Source organism: Lepisma saccharinum, chromosome 8 (genome assembly GCF_977018435.1).
Source record: "Lepisma saccharinum chromosome 8, izLepSacc3.1, whole genome shotgun sequence".
NCBI lineage: Eukaryota > Metazoa > Arthropoda > Insecta > Zygentoma > Lepismatidae > Lepisma > Lepisma saccharinum.
In genome coordinates, this window is record NC_139236.1 from 62026502 (window position 1) to 62031575 (window position 5074).

Below are 5074 nucleotides of genomic sequence, written 5' to 3' on the forward strand. Positions count from 1 at the left end.
GTCTCACAGACTTGATGTAAAATAACAGCAAAACTTAGAAGCATGCACAGTCAATAGTGCTCAATTTGCATCCAGTTCACATGCAAACTATCATGAAAAGGTTCAAAACAGTCTCCCAGCTCAGTTCTCATCTATACTTGGACAACAAAATCCTGCAACAAATTCTCAGAAATCCTACCTTTCCTACCCTTGCTTAAATAGCTAAAGTGCAATCTTCATATTAAAATATTGAAAAAAGGCATATCTATTTACATAAACGTGTGTACACATGTGTTTGTCTGCGTGTACTCTTAGATAAATTGATAAAAAAAGCAATATAGTTATAAATCAAAGACTATACCTAATAATATTAATTTCAAAATAAGCTGATAGAAAAAGATATAATAACTACAGTATAAGCTTTTAATTTTTGTTAATTACAAAAAAATGAAAGTTAAATACAGTAAATAAACTTGGTCCCTTACATTGAAAAAGGAACATAAATTGAAAGTATTTGAAAATAAGATCCTTAGGAAAAGATTTGGGCCTAAAACAGATGAGGAGACAGATGAGTGGAGAAGGTTACATAATTTAGAAGTACATAATTTGTATTCATGTCCAGATATTTTTAGAATGATTAAATCAAGAAGACTTAGGTGTGTAGATCATGTGGTACGAATGGGAGAGGAAAGAAGAGTATACAGGATTCTTGTTGGGAAACTTGATGGTAAAAGATCAATAGGAAGACCAAAACAAAGATGGAGGGATAATGTAGAGATGGACCTAAAGGAAATTGGTAGGGAAGGAAAGGAGTATATAGATCTTGCTCAGGACAGGGACAGCTGAAAGGCATGTGTTGCTGCAGCCATGAACATTCGGGTTTAAGAAGGCTAGAGAGTTAGTTAGTTATACATTAAATAAGCATAATATTTGGATTGTAAGTAGTGAATATAACAAATGTACAATGCATTGTGCGAAAACTGTCAACTTTGCATTATAAGCAGAAAATTAAACCAGTTTGCCCTAGAAATACATTTTAAGAATAGCCCAAAATAGCATGCGTAATAGAAAATTAAGAAAACTTTCTGATGCATAAAAGTACTGAATACTGCTGAATGAATCAATTACTGTAAAATATTATTCTCTGGTTCAAGTAATTTAACTGTAAACATTATCTTTTGTGTGTAAAATATAATTGTAAGTTGAACTGATAAGTACAAATATTAACTTTATACGCCTTCATACACTCTAAATAACATAACTTGATATATAAATTAGTAAAAATTTGTTAAAATTAAGTTAAACTGTAGAATTGTTTTCTTAAATAAATATAAAAATACTAAACAAATAATTCCTTCTTTTCCTATTTAAAGGATGCCAAACAGTGTAAACCAGTTGTTAGTGGATAAATAACATAACATTTGAAGGCAGTAACAATATTTTTAAAAAATACTGTTTTTTACCTAACTTTGTGAATTAAATACTAGTACATTTTGTCAAATTATAAATAAAATATACCTATTTCTTTGGTATTTGTACTAAAGTGAAGAAAATGTTACTAAAACTTGGCTAGTACAGTAAATCTGAGAGTTTTAGCTTTATTTGTCCGTAACTGGATATAATTGTAACTTGTTAATCTCGCCAAACAAAATCTTTACCTCAATTTTGGAAGCTAGATGAACTTTAGCGTTTCGAATTACATATAGTGAAGGCCTCTATAGTGGAAAAATACACCCAGTCTGTAAAAATTTGGAAATGTTGTCTCCTTCTCTGTCGAACCAGACCAAGAGTGTTCTCAAATGTTTCAATATATTTCTTAACATAACTAACTTTTCAAGACAAAAATACCTTGTGCCCAGATAGCTTAGTTGGTATAGCGTTAGGCTCTTAACCTATCTGTCCAGGGTTCGAGTCCCTGTCTGGGCGATTACAATTTTTAAATTTTGTCATCGGATCATGTGCAGAATGGATATAAAATATGTTTACAGTCTAACAGATTATTATTTATCTTAAAATTTTGCAAATAAGCTTTTGAGTTTCTCAAATATCAGCATCTTTAGCTAACAGTACAGCATAACCAGTATTATTATGATAGAAAAATTCTGGTGGTAGAAACTACACCTACTGTAATATCTCTGTGGTATTAACTTACATGCAGCCCATAACTTTTGGGACTGTTTCTCCTCCGTTACATTTCCTCGCCATTTACCCTTAGCGTCGCGATTAGCCTCAGAAGCAAAAACAGCAAAATCTTATATTTGTTCTTTTTATATCTCTGAAACCACCTATACTATAGAACTACATTTAATAAATTTTGCAGTCTTCCTGTTTGATCTGTTAAATAATCCAATCAATGAAAATATAGTTGCATAGAAAAGTCTGTTTTTCAGATACTTTAATCGAGTAATCTGCTTTTGCGTACTTCCTCAGAAATATACACAATCATAGTTCTTTATAAATTTAGAACCTTATATAGAATAAGTCGAAGTCTAGTTAGAGTTGGCCTGTAAGTGCTTCTGGTACAAGTAGTTACTTGAAAAAGCAAATATTGGGTGTATAAAAGATAGCATTCTCGTGAAACAGTAAAAATCAAGCTAATTTCCTCGTAATATTAGCTGTAAGTGCTTCTTGCAGATTAACAAAGCTCTGGCGTGTGGTCCTACGTAACCTATAATCCTTTGTAAGGTTCGTGTTGTCCTATAAATTGTCGCTATACATACTAAGTCCCTAGTTACAGCCTAAGCTTTTAGTTTCAATCAGAGAATTTCAGTGTTCAGATAGTGATTGTAGCCTCGTATAATAAACCAAATGGAAATAACCCAAGTGTTGATGCACCCAAAAAACCAGTAATACTTCAAAAATACTTTGAAAAAGGCTATAAGGCTAAATTATTCTTCTAGCATAGAAAAAAAGTTTAGCGAGTGGACCTATGGTCCATATAGTCAGTCGTCTGTGAACTTCGTCTTGTCCTGTGAATTGTCAATATATTGATAAATGGTTATATATTTTTTTTTTTAAAAAAAAGGAACAATGTTGGTAAGCGTCCAGTTATGGACCCATCGGTAAAAGGAATTTCAGTCTTTATAGACACACAATAATTTTCGTTACACTAAAAATTGGGCCTCGTATAAAGGTAAACATTTCGTGTACTTTATCCAGTAAGCCTTAGCTAGAAATACAATAACAGCGTTACAGACATATAAATTAAGCAAGCTTTGATATTCTAGTGGCACATAATAAATATAAAATATCCTTTAAAATACTCTGACAAATAGTTGAGTTATCTGAGATCAAAATTTTCAAGCCCTCTCTCCTGCATAAATAGGCTCTAGAATTCACTAAGCCTCAAAATAATATTGGGTACATAAAATAAAAAGCAGATGGAGAGTGATGCTGATCGCATCATCTCCAAACAGCAAAAACAAAAGTATATGGATGGAGCCCTACCTGATATATTTAGAAAACTTTACCTAGTATAAGAGTAACAAAATACTCAGCAAACTCTAAAATAAACAAACTTTCCTACGTAGCAGGCGTAACCTGACCTAAATAAATACATATAGAAATACAGAACCAAAAATAGCATAGTGGAAATCAGTAAACCCTAATAATAATAATAATAATAATAATAATAATATATTCTGTGGCTTACATTTTAGCTAAAAGTACTTTTTCTTTAGTGTTTTTGAAAAGATTTAAATAAATACTAAACTCTAAGTTAAAAATTTGTAAATGTATATATGATACAAAACAAAATAAATACAAATTAATACATACCCTGCAAAAATCAGTAAAAAAGTTGAAAACATCTCTTTGTGCATCCAAAATATAATAACAAATCCTTCCTGACTGGATTAAATTGTGTTATTTGAGTAATATTAAGCCTAAACTTGTAAAATAAAAGGGTAAAACTTGACGAAACACACTTCATGTGTACAAAATTTAATTCACAACACATCTAAATTGTGTTATTTGAGTAAACTTGGAGAATAATCCTGTAAACTTGGAAAAATTTCTCTCTCTCTCTCTCTCTCTCTCTGTGTGTGTGTGTGTGTGTGTGTGTGTGTGTGTGTGTGTGTGTGTGTGTGTGGATGTGTGTGTGAGTGCGTGTGTGTCCAAAATGTAATAAAAAAACACGTTCAAATCGTGTTATTTGAGTAAATATTAGGCTAAACTTGTGAAATAAACAAATAAAAGTTGAGAACACACTTTGTGTGTCGAAAATATAACTAAAAATTATTCCTGAACAGATTGAATTGTGTTATTTTGGTAATAATAAGCCTAAACTTGTGAAATAAACAGATAGAAGTTGAGAACACACACTTTGTGAGTCCAAAATTTAATAAAAAATGTTGCCTGAATAGTATAAATAGTGTTATTTTGGTAAAAAATTAACATAAAGTTGTAAAATAATAAGTTAAAAGTTGAAAAAAATGTCTTTGTGAATCCAAAATTTAATGAAAAAATGTTGCCTGAATAGTATAAATAGTATTATTTTGGTAAAAATTAACATAAAGTTGTAAAATAATAAGTTAAAAGTTGAAAAAAATGTCTTTGTGAATCCAAAATTAATGAAAAAATGTTGCCTGAATAGTATAAATAGTGTTATTTTGGTAAAAATAGGTATAAAATTGTAAAATAATAAATTAAAAAGTTGTAAATATATCTTTGTGAGTCCAAAATATAATAAAAAATATTGCCTGAATATTATAAATAGTGTTATTTTGATAAAAAAATTAACATAAAATTGTAAAATAATAAGTTAAAAGTTGAAAAAAATGTCTTTGTGAGTCCAAACTTTAATGAAAAAATGTTGCCTGAATAGTATAAATAGTGTTATTTTGGTAAAAAAATTAACATAAAATCGTAAATAAGTTAAAAGTTGAAAAAAATGTCTTTGTGAATCCAGATTTTAATGAAAAAATGTTGCCTGAATAGTATAAATAGTGTTATTTTGGTAAAAATTAACATAAAGTTGTAAAATAATAAGTTAAAAGTTGAAAAAATGTCTTTGTGATTCCAAAATTAATGAAAAAATGTTGCCTGAATAGTATAAATAGTGTTATTTTGGTAAAATTAACATAAAGTTGTAAAA

General features: G+C 29.4%; 1 non-coding gene across 1 annotated transcript; it reads left to right on the plus strand.

Annotated features, from left to right (window-relative positions):
• The first annotated feature begins 1832 nt into the window (after nt 1–1832).
• On the plus strand, nt 1833–1905 carry TRNAK-CUU (transfer RNA lysine (anticodon CUU)). Its single transcript has one exon. It is a non-coding gene; the product is annotated as a tRNA-Lys (tRNA).
• The last annotated feature ends 3169 nt before the right edge of the window (nt 1906–5074 follow it).